General features: G+C 40.4%; 1 protein-coding gene across 2 annotated transcripts in view; it reads left to right on the top strand.

Annotated features, from left to right (window-relative positions):
• The window catches only part of ANXA4 (annexin A4), a 493,965-nt gene that overhangs the window by 356,483 nt on the left and 124,860 nt on the right, over nt 1-12,622 (top strand). The gene's annotated exons all lie outside the window — the stretch shown is intronic.

Raw genomic sequence — 12,622 nt, 5'->3', positions numbered from 1 at the left:
AAACTAAAACAGAAACATTAAATGTCCCATGTGTGTTAGCATCCTGGAGCAGCATCAGGCTTGTCTCAGGAGAGGTGACTCAGATAATCACAGTTCCTTTGTCAGTGAACTGCAGTTTCATGACATTGCAGAAAATCGGACGTAATTCTCCCTTCAGTGAGACAGTAAAAACCTCATGATTGTGAAGTGCCCCGAGTTGTGTGAGTGAGAAGTGCTAAGTGTATTATTATTACTCTTCACAGCCATCAATCATCTACCTTTCAGCAGCATAAACATTCAGTCCAAGCTAAATCTCAGCAGAATTGCTCCGGAATAGGTCAAGCTACATAATGAGTATTCTCTCTTTCAGGACTGATGGGCTGATACAACACATACGAGTCCTAGCTCAGCATGCTGCTCTGCTAATGCTTCCTCACGTACCCAATTATACTCTTGTATTTGTTAATGTTACATGAAAAATCTTTACAATTACAGTAAATCACCCACTATGAATCCTGCAGCTGAAGTTTTTTAATGAACATTCATTATAGGAAGAAAACATCTCCTCAGGCAAAACCATGGGGGAAAAAATAGTTTTATGGCACATGAAATTCTGGCTTTCCTTGTCTAGTATAATTTACTTAGTATACTTAGCCAAGATGCAGCTCTTACATACACAAAATGCAGATGTTTAGCCTCCACCCAATCGATTGGTAAGTGGGAAAATAAGCAGTGTCACTAAGATTCTGGTTTCATTACAGCAGCCAAAACATCATCAGAGCGTGGCCATTTGCAAGTGTCATAGCAAGCTTAGCTGGCATCACTCATGGCTGAAGTGAACCATAGGGAAAGGATTCATTTTGGTGCTTTGAGTCACCAATAAGCCCAAGAGCCACAGAAATACGTTTATGCCAAAAACACACCATGTTCTATAATCTCAGCTAATTTAAGAGTATAGGTTTCCTTTAAATAATTTCTGAGGCATCTCCCCCACAGGACTCATCACCATTGATGGAGATGTCTGCATTGCTGGCATTAAGAGGGTGAGACCTCCCAAGCAGACTTCCTTCCAACTGCTGTGAATAACCGGACTTTTATTTGTGGTCTCTGAAAATCATCTTGTTCTGAGTCCTTCTAATTAGCTTCAGCAGTGGCTGAGAAATTATTTATGATAAGAGCAACCGTGCTTGCATTAAGAAGGTGAATTAGAAACTTATAATTCACACCAGGACGCAGTGGGGTGGGAAGGAGAGCAGAACCAGGACACAGTTTGCAAAGCTTTTCATTGCAAAGCAAGCTGAGTAATCAACACCGATGATACCACCGTTTCATCTCTGACGGTAATGCAATAACAAGGCACCAGGCCTTCTGTCTCTTTTTGCCAAAGCACAGCTCTGCTACTCCCTGGGAAAGCATAAAGAGCCAAAATACAAGTGCATCAATGTTGCTTATACTGAAATTTAGTCGAAATTGGGAAAGAAAGGGAAGTAAAACCAATGGGCAAAACTACCTACTTACTAAGGAATCCTCCTGCTTAAAAATGCAGAGACAACAATGTGGATACAACGATCTGGTTACTCACTAGAGAGCAAGTCTTTGTATGTGCAAATGCAAATCAATTGACACATAAGGACCTGAGCAGAACAAATAATTACACATGGGGATTTCAAACAGACACTGCCACCGTTGTGATCTGAATAGTGCTTTGGGGAACCTTGGCTTGGGAAAGTGCACCATGTGGTTAAAATCATACTCATGGGTTAGACTAAAAGCTGCTTCCTTGTTTCTTGGGGATCTGAGACCTAATTCAACACGTATATTTGGCATTTTGGGTTTTAGTGCGTTTATCTACTATATGCTCACCAGGATAAAGCTAAGGAGGTCTTTAAATCTGCAACCTAAAGAAGTGAACTTTGGGTAAATCAAATTATTTCAGCCATATAGAATGGGGGATCTGCAATATCATATACCATCCCATGTTGGAAGGGACCCGTGAGGATCATTTGAGTTCAAGTCCCAGCTCCACACAGCACATGAACTCTTGATTAAACTAACTCAAATTGAAACCAGAAACAAACTGCCCTCACCACTTCCTCGGAGCTCTTAAGCCACTTTAATTAATAAAATGGCAAAAAGATTAACGAATCACTCAGGAATTTGATGTGAGAGAGAGCTGCCCTACCCAGTGACGAGCAAGGCAGGATAAATTGGATCATGCCACCTGCAGGCAAAGTTGTGGTCTGCTCCCACCCAGTGATACCTGTTTTAATTTGAAATGCTAATTATTATTGTGGCTGAGGTTTATTTGGTAAGGGGGGGAAGAGATGAGTCTTTAGAAGCTGTTCATTCTGCAGAAGAGAGAATCAAGGCCATTACGTCAGGAAACAGCTCAATTACTGCATTTGCTGCTACTGGAAACAAATCTGTGTGCCAGAGGCACAGCGAACAACTGTGGCACGTAAACGAAGAAATTAATTCCAGCAGGTAATGAAATTCAGATGGAGTTACATATCATAACCATGAGAACACTGAACGAAGAGCTCACTGCAATGTGATGGGAGTGACAGCCAGGAGGATGAGACCTCCACCTCCAGCTTCCCATTTCAGGTTTAAGCCTTCTCTACTTCAAACCTTAGCCTGAAAAACATTCTAAGAAATATTGCTGTTAATTCTCAGCCTGTTTTCTCCAGAAAGCAATATAATAGCTGTACTAAGTGGTAGGTGGAAGAATAATAGACAAACACCAGCAGCCTTTGGTGCAAAGATTAATAGATGAGTGAGGCAGCATCCCTGCAGATAATGTGGATTAGTGATAACTGCAATAAGTCCTTATCATGCATTCCTCCAGGTACCAAAAAAAAAAAAAAAAAAAGGAAAAATAAAAGGAAAAACAAAGAAAAGGGTCAAAAGAAAAGTGTAATTAATTAGTGGTGGAGAATTGGAAGACAAGAGATAAGTCTCCAGGCTGTAAAATGGAAAAGGTTTTGGTAAAAAAATCTTCTATCACATCTATCCGCCACTCTACAGGAAAGCAGCCTCAGAGGGAGAAGCATGGGAGCAGGAGCTTAGCTGGGCTGGAAATTTGTCATGGGATTTGGCTGCACAAACTGGATTTAAGGAACGAGTTATCTGGTCTGATAAATTGACCAATAGACCCCAGAGAGATTTTCTAGGAGGTGCATAAGGTTGGATCTCAGGTCCTTCTAGCTGCTTTTTTTTTTAATTTGAGTGATGCTGGATCAAGCTTGGTTAAAAATGAATCAGAATGGAGGTGTAGACAGCTTTGTGTCCATACAAACTGTGACTTGTGCCATGGGAGCAGTCAGGACCCTCAGATGCCAACCACAAGCAAAGTTACCCAATGGAAACTCTTCTTACATCTTCATTGTACCTTGGTGTGTGAGCTCAGCTCATGAAGAAGTAAAGCAAGATGCTGCTTTTCTGTGAATGGCAGAGTCTTGCCAAGTCGGAGATGGGAAAGATGAAAGCCACCTAGAAATCACTATTCAAATTCCCTTGTTGGCTTGAGGGGGGAAATGACACTAAGGTCATTTTGCAAGACCTTGAATATTTTTAATTCAAAATATGTATCACGTTTTAATCAAAGTGGCCTGCTGCTATTTCTACACAAGTAATTTGCATTCTGGCTGTGTCATGGGGGCAGTTATGAGTCAGCTAAGCTCTCTAATATAATAACTATCAGAAAATTGTCTTTCATTATTCATGTTAATTATGCTGAACCAAACACTATGGACAGGAGAATGTATTTCCTGTCATGATATTTTTTTGCCTCGTAAAGATTTTAATAATTGATTGGACCAGGTTTCTTTCTTAAGATTAAATCTTCACAAATCGGCCATGTCAAACACACGTGTGCCTTTGCAAACAGAGGGAGATATGGGTAGATTTTTGCTACCTTCAGCTTGAATAGCTACAGTGTGTAGGTCTCATTTCCCCTTCAACAGCTAAAATAAAGAACAAAAGCCACTGCCCTGAATTACCAGCACGCTCAACATTCGCAGATGCCTGGAACATGCAAATAAAGCATCTGTCAAGAAAAATCATAATTTTCCTGGCTCACCTCCACTACAGTCAGTCTTTATTTTGACTTTTAATTCAAAGTTTTAAAAAACTGAAATTCAAATAAACTGAGCTAGCATGAGCCAAGTTTGGATCATCTTTTCCTGTAACACTGCTTCACCAATAAGTTATTTGGAAAAACATCCCCACACTACATCCTATCCCAGCCAATGCATCCATCCATCATTTCAGCATTTAGACCACTCTCTTTCTGCAGCCAGTACAATCAAAAACAGAATTTAAAAAGTTCCTTCAGAAGGTGAAGATGATATCCCTCACCAACCCCACTACAGGTATACAAGGGACAATTTACCACTATTGGTTGTGACAGAGGTTGAGCACACCTTGTCACATTTTATGTTCATTAAAAAGTCATTATCCTAACATTCTTCTATCAAGTCTCAGTCACACAAAGCTATAATTGCAAAAGGAATTCCTGATGTAAAATGTCACAAGCACTATTGTCAATAATTGTTAGGAGCTTCAGCAGATGGCAGTCAAGAACACACAGTCAAGTACTCCAATAGAATGAACTAAATTAATTACTTCCTTTGTACGAGTGTTGGGAGTTTTACTGTGTTTTTTTTTTTTTATATTGTTGTTGTGGAGCTTTTTAACTGAACTCTTAGCAGTTTATTTTTGTTTCTGATGTTACTGAAAATTAATTGAGGTCTCTTGGTTGCTTGCACACCCAGAATTTCTCCTTCAAATTTCTAAAGAATTAATCTTTAAAAATAACCTGGTCTGGCTGGGCTGCCACCACCCACTCCAGCTCATCTGTAAGATGACGTCTGTATTCTTGTTGTCAGAGCCATATGAAAGTGTCTTTCTGGAATGGTGTGGGAATTAATGGGTTAATGAAAATGGAGGAGGAGAAGGAAGTCTTCTCTTCTGCTTGAATTTCACAACTGTGACATAAGCCTAAATGAAGCAGTTAGGTAAATACGAAGGTGCAAGGGCTGAGGGAGCTGCTTTTAATTCAGGAAAGTGGAGGAGGTTATTATGTTCCATTTGCACGCCAATCTATCAACAGTGAGTAACACAACAAAAAGAAATTTATCAACATTAAGTCAGCCAACTCAGAGTCCTTTTGCTCCACATAATCTCGACAGCTCTCCAGAACCCCATTATCACCATATCCTTGAGGATGTCTAACATAAAAGACTATTAGCTCCTGTTGTAGGTGGAGACCTGCGCATAACTGCTGGCAGATTTATGCTGCTGCAAATACTTGATCAAGTGTGTGATCAGTGAGACAGATTGATGGCCTGAGCACACTTAACCCCAAAGGGCAGTGTGATCACACTGAGCCTTTGTTGCAGTAATTCAAGAAGTATGTTTTGGGTAATTATCTTTGGAGGCTTTACGTAATGATAATTTGAGTTTCTGGTTAGTTTGTGAGATACAGGCTGAGGCAGAATGATAACACACAGAGAATCTCTAGAATTGCTATGAGAAAATGTTTACCATGGACTGTCTGCCAATAGGTGCCTTCAAATTCAGAAAGCTTTCTTGAAAAGAACAAAGCAGTAGGATACTTCCACTGTTTATTTCCTTCAACAAAAGGGGCCATGTAAGAAATTGAAGAGATCCATGGTTTAGAGCTTGATACAGAACATGTATATAAATCCTTTTATATACATGTTTTCCCACAGCTTTTATTGAGGAAAGTTGCAAGAACCAAGTTTAGCAAAGAAATAGAGTTGAGTTTTAATGACTGCCTATTATTCTCAACTTTTGGAGCAGGCTCTGCTAGGCTTTGGAGACAGCAGGCAATGCCAAGTGCAGCAAGCATCAGTGTTTATTTTTTAAGAAATGCACACTGAAGGCAATAGAAGAATGAACCTGACATGCAAGAACAAATGCTCAAGATCAAACGTGTAGAAAGGACAGTTGCCCATGACTCTTATTTTCCAGATAGACCATTGTTTTGGCCTCTATAGGAGAAAAGCATACCCAAAATGGCATTGATATTTTAGTCAAGCTTGCTGGTATTTCACCCATTGATCACTGCAATTACTGTGTAAGAGATCATTAGGAGGTAGCCTTAATATTCACTATGCTACATCCTTATTTGCATTTAGAAGAAAAACTCAAACATTTGCTCCAAAAGTCAAAAGCAGACACTAGGTGCTCTGTCACTGCCTCTAATATTTTTTTACTTAGCCTCTTGACCCTTGCTGCAGAGCTATTCCAGTACTTACAGTACCTACTGTCTCCTCTATGCACTGTACTTTCATGTCATGTTGCCATCAAAATCTGGGATTAAAACTTGCCAACCCCAATGACAGGCCAGAAAACATCATTTTATTGCAGCTCTGGGTGCATGGAGATTGCATCTCCAAGCATGCACACCCGTGATCCAGCCAATCTTCTACATTTTAACATATGAATATCCCTGCAATTTCTATGAAGTGCACACCTATTCCTAGCATTGCTGTACATATTAAAATCCAGTGCTACACGAGCATCATTTTATTTTGGGGTTCTGGTAAAGGTGGTTGCACGTTACATCAGCCAGGTCCCGTGTACAATCAGAAAGCTATTTATAAAAAATATGTATGTTGATAAAGCTTTTAATTGGCGCTTCAGCCTTGTTAAGGTGCCTATTGTCAACCTTAGCAGGGTGGAGGTACCTCCTACTCAAATGGTGTTGTGTTGAGTCTCTGCCTTTTAGGCTCCAGATGCCCCTCTCATCTTAACAAAAACTTCCCCAGGAGAGTAGTTCTGCTGAGGCATTTGAATTAATTGCTGGAAGTCCTGAATTTATTGTTAGTGAAGGCCCTGAATGTATTGACAGGTATCAGTAGGTTCACATGGGCACAGATTTCATGAGCCTGAATGTCAGCCAGCACAATTACCCACTGCAACATTACACCAATTATCAGGTCAACTGAAGATGTAGTAATTCTTCTTAAGAACTTAAATAACCTTTTTACCAGCTAAATAAAAAAGAAGGTCAGCCAATGCTAATTAAATATAATGCTGCTTTGTACAGCAGAGACAAAAGACCATGCAAGACCATTAACGAGCTAACAAAATCAAAATTAATGGTTTTATGCAACACCTCCCATCAATTATTTTGCAGTAAGCATCTCAGCGTACAGCAAGTTACTCAGACTGAAGTTTACCTCGCTGTTTTCAGTTTGACATAAGAATCCGTCCAACAAGTGGGATATTACACAAAGTAATCTAGGGGATTCAATGAGCTACTTAATCTTCGTGCTTCTGGATCATACCCCACTTCCAGCTTAACTGCCAGGAGCTGTTTCTTGCTATACACCATTGACTCATGTATAAAAGCATCTGATGAGGTTTTAAGTTCTGGTTGTAAACGCTATTGAGATAGATGTCTGCACCAATAGGAGACCACAAAGAAGATGGATTCACAAGTTGGTTTATATCAACGTCATCTGGAACTTCAAGAGATCAAAAAATGTCAATTCAGTACGTCACTCATTTAGGCTCCTAATGAACCTTTAGGCAGAAATTTGACCTTGTACTTTGGAATGAAATCTGACATGGCAACATGGGTAAGTACACTGAATATCTGACAAAGATGAACCAAAACCTGAGAGTTCAGACTTCTTGTTGCCTGTCCTGAGATAACATTATGCCACTGAGTAACTCCAGGGCAGCTGCAAAATATAGGTTCCACTGGCACTGCTTGGGGAGCAATAGGGTCTCAACATAATGAGGACACAAAGCAAAGTTTTTAATCATCAGACCACATTCCCTGCAGTGCAATATTGTATTAGCAGCAAATCCCCTAGATATTTACTCATATAATTATACTAAGCCAATAGGAGTAAAAATTAATTTTCCAGTATTTATGAAATTTTCCTTACTAGGAGAAATAAATCAATTTTCTCTGGGATTTTCTAGGCCTGTCTATAGCATTCAATCCCTTCAAGTCTACCACAAGTTGCACCACTCTTAACCAAGTCATGGATCTGTGATGCACAGTCAGACTGTGGCTGTACTGTGACCAGCTGGGATTTACATTGCTGTTTTAAAGTCTCTAACTTCCTACTCCTCGGAACAAAGTTTGGAGAGCTCTTACCAAAGCATCGAGGTATGTCACAGGGATGTGCATGGAAAAGCTTTTACCACTAATCCGTGTTTAAAAGGTTGCTTGATTGTTCAGTAGGATCTAAACCCTTGACAGAAGGAAAGAAATCCATGGCTAAATGATGATGAATTTACTGTAGGAAATGATAAATCAGTTTTTGAGCACAGATGATATTACAAACTGTGAGAACAAAACTTACATGGCAGTCTTAGTTCACAAATACCAAGTTCACTGCATCCATCTCCACTCACTGCTCTGTCTATAAATCTCCTTTGCTATGAGCAATATCAGGTTTCCCAAAGGCACCATTTACTGCTACAAGCTGCATTCTTCAGATGATTTTGTGCAAGAAATTATTCCAATTTAGGAAGTTTGCTTTTAGAAGTTTGCAGCTCAGTCTTTCCAACAAATATAATGAAGTTTTAAGCAAATTGAATTTTGATGTCCAATCCCAGCATCCCTTTGCGTATCTGAAAATCTTCAGAACTGCTTTCCCTCCTCTATTTCCTTCTGTTATTTACAAAATGCAGAGACAATGCACATAATTTAATTCATATTACACTTAATATCTTCTCTAACTCTCCCAAAGTTCTTTCCCACCAGTGCTCTCCCATTATTTTCCCTTTCCCATTGTTCACTGCAGCAGAAGGAGGACAACCAGCCACAGAGAGCTCATGCCATAAGCTCCCACCTATAAATGGAATGATCTGGGTTTCCAGCTTGCCCAGATATCTCTACACTTTGGTTCCCATAGTAGTTTGAAGATGCATGCCTCAACTGAAAGCTCCTTGTGATGTCAACTGTTTATTCAGATAATAAACTGAGGCAAGAAAAAATTATGACTGCACATTCAGCCAGGCTAAAAGGGAAAGGCTTTGGGATTCCAACAGAATAAAATGGCAAAATTAAAAAAAAAATGAAGTTTATTTCTGCACGTCTCGTTACAGCCAGCTTCCCAACACAGTGGGTGAATAGCAGAGCAGAGTTTGCTTTCCCATCACAGCAAAATGTGTGATTTTCCTTTTGTGCCATAACCATGCAAACACACAATTTCTGTTGACAGCCACTGGGAGCTGCAGGACATGCATTTACCTTTCTGCCTCATATTGGTGGCTGGCCACTTGTGTGACGCCACGGTGAGCACTGCAGTGCATCTCCGTCCAGAGGAAACGAAGAAAACTGGTTGTTGTTGCGGAAGGACTGCAATTTGGAAAGCCCAGCAGCGTCTTCAGAAAGTAAGCTTCACTACAGGAGGCAAAGATGAGATGTGACAATTACTGCAGAACCATCTATCGCAAGGAACACTCAACAACCTAAAAATGTCAGCTCTTGTCATGTTACTGACACCGCCGGTGATTTTAATTGCCTTTCGTCCTTCTCAAGTGAGCCATATAAAGGACAGGTGGAATATTAGATTTAAGTCCCTGGAAGTTTAGTCCAACAAACATAAAACAAATGTAAAACCTTTGTCGCATCCTCTGCAGCAAGAGAGGCTGACAACGAGCAGCTTCACAACCAGGGGGCCAGGAAGAAAACTTCTAATGGGAGAGTTTTGTCCAAACCCCATTGAAATTACAACACAGCCAGCTGTGTTCTACTTCCACGTCCTTGACCATTTGCAATGTTGCAGCACACAAAGGAAAAAAATGTTCTCCTAAATGTGAGTTGTTTAACACAACTATGGTGAAATGCTGTAGAGTAAACCAAGCCATGGTGAAAGATAAGAAATAGATACTACTGTGTCTGAGCACTGTTCTCAGCCAGAACCCAGATGGATCAAAGAGCAGGATGAGTAACAAAGGAGAAAACCACATTAGGCATCTCATTCAGTCATTAAGGACAACATGGATCAACATTCATCTAAACACTCTACAGCAATTGGAAGACACATCCTAATCTTTTAACTGGAAAATCCTTTTTGACCAAGGCGAGGAGCAACGCCTCCACTGTCCTTGTTCCTCAGAGGATAGAGCTTTCCCTAAAGCTTCTTCTCATGTCAAAGTCAGCTGTCTCATTTCCTCTCCAGAAGGGCCCGAATAGTCAGAGTTAGTTACATGATTTTGAATGACAACAAAGTGAGGGCGATGCTACACCCTCCAAAGATCCTCCTCAACAGATTCAGGACATTCTCCTCCATCATTTTTATTTTCAGTCTCTATAGATCAGGAAAACGATATAGTTTTGACATTTATGATTAGTAAAGAAAAACAGAACAGGAAAAATTCTTGAAGATGTCGAAACTGAGTTTTCATAACAAGTTTTTTATTTTCTCACTATCTGCAATCTATTTTCCATCGAGATTTCCAAATGTATTCAAACTTCTGGGAAGAGCTTAAATGCTTCCTAGCAAAAAAAGGCATTTTCTATTCCAAAGTGTTGTATTCTTTAAGCCTCACAAAACCCAAGACTGAGTTCAGATTTGTCAGTAGCATTTTGTAAATCCTGTGCATGTATCAATTGCCTTGGGCATCTGCAGTTATAATTCCCCATTCAGCTGTGTTGCAGCACAGCTGTAATGCAGCAAGATTAGCACACATACTCATGGCACTACACCTTTCCAGCATTCACTTGGAAAGAATCAGTTTCCAACTTTAGTTCAGTGGTTCCACAAATGCTGTCAGTGTATCCTTCACTGATGAGTATAAATACCAGCATAGATCCCAATAAAGTTGGAGAAACTGAACTCTGAAAGCAAATATCTCAGCTGTTAGCATGAAGATCTCACAGACCACCATGAAGCACATCCCCCTGGAAAGCTGCTCTTCAGGAAGATGGTAATAGATGAGCTCACAAAGAGAAAACTCCAGGAGATTTGTCTATTGAGACTTGCAGCATGGAAAATTGTATTTAGATATATGGGAAGAATGCATGAAGTTTTCTATTACACTGCCTGTCATTTAAGACAGTTTAATATAACTGAAGCTCTATTATTATGAGGACCAGTGATGACTCTGGATGGCTCTAGTTTAGAGGAAGTTTACTGGTGCAGGAGGGGTTCGTTGATACAAACTACAACACACAGATGAAATGTGTACCATTTCATTTTTATGAGGTCAGAAGTTCCCAGTATAGGAAAACAGAGCACAAGGAGGAGAGGGAAGAGGCCTCTGTCACACTGAACCAATGTTAATCTGGCTGGTGATCATCTAAACTCTGCAGAGAACAACTTAAAGAGCACACAGGTACAAACAAACCCTGTAAACACCCGTATGGAGATGCATGGCTTTTGATAATTTTGCATGTGATGCTCATGCACCAGATGTTACTGCCCTTTCGGGAGCAGAAGGTGAAGTCTCTCGGCTCCTCAGCTGCAGCTCAATTAGCTTCTTGTTACCCTAAACTGTGGCATGAGCACAAAAAGACACAAACAGAAGGAGTAGAAACACACTGCACTTGGAAGGAGAGATACGAGCGATAAAACCCAAAAGCTCTGGAGCTAAGGCCAGTAAAACCCATTGCCCCTCTCAGGATTTGCAGCCTAATGGAAAGGTTCCCACTGACTTCAGTGAACTCCAGGTCATGCCTTGGGCTTTGACAAGCACCCTGGCCCCCAGTGCCCATTTCTCTCTTGGATTACACAGGACCCTGGGGTGATTTATCCGAATAACCCCACAGGCCAAAGGTGGTGGTCCTTGGAATCAGTTCCCCTCAGATATTCCTTCCAGCTGCATTTATTGGAGCACTAAGCACCAGGCACGGCGTAAGCGGTGTGTGGGAACTCTTAACCCACAGTAGAGTTCTGAACCGTCCAAGAGCTCTTCTTTATTTCTTGCCAGGGTTTTCAGGCCTGTTAACACTGCAAAAGCAGCTCAGTGTTCTGGAAAAAACGCAGATGTTTGAACATCAGCTAGAAAGTTCAGAAGGATTCAGTGTGTTCAGATCGTGAATGGAAAGAGCCAATTCTGCAGAAGCATCCCACACACGCAGGCTTTTATTCCAAGTCACTATCCCTAACTCTGTCAAGATAGACACATATACAACTATTAAGCAAAAAAAACCCTAAACATTCAAGACTTTATTAAAGTAAAAATCCCAAACCACTCAACTGAACTCAGTTCCCTTGAAAAGAGACACAATCATAGAGGTTTGTAGAAGGACAAACTACTCAGGGGACGCAAAGACATAAGCTCAAAAAGAAAGTTTTTTTTTTTTATTATTTCTTTTCCCCAAAAAATGCCTTCATAAAAGTTGGAAACTTGGAAGAATCTTGAGCCATTAATTTTCTTTGCAAAGTAAGTTTCTGCCACTCAGCATACTCTTTCCTATCAACAAATCTAGAGGCAACTCATTGCATTTCTATTCAAACAGAGCACGACAGCAGTGAATCTATGGCATCAAGGAAATGTTCATCAAAAAAAGGTGAATTAAATCTCAAAATGTTGTTGGGAAACAGTAATACATTATCCACACATCTCTCTAAATCTTGGGAGCTCTACCAAGCCATGGCTGGGGCAATGTGAGAACATTTATGATGTGTTCTAACATGAGGCT

Source organism: Lagopus muta, chromosome 27, assembly GCF_023343835.1.
Source record: "Lagopus muta isolate bLagMut1 chromosome 27, bLagMut1 primary, whole genome shotgun sequence".
Classification (NCBI taxonomy): domain Eukaryota; kingdom Metazoa; phylum Chordata; class Aves; order Galliformes; family Phasianidae; genus Lagopus; species Lagopus muta.
Note: the sequence above shows the minus strand (reverse complement) of the source record. Positions and strands in the feature narration are given on the sequence as shown.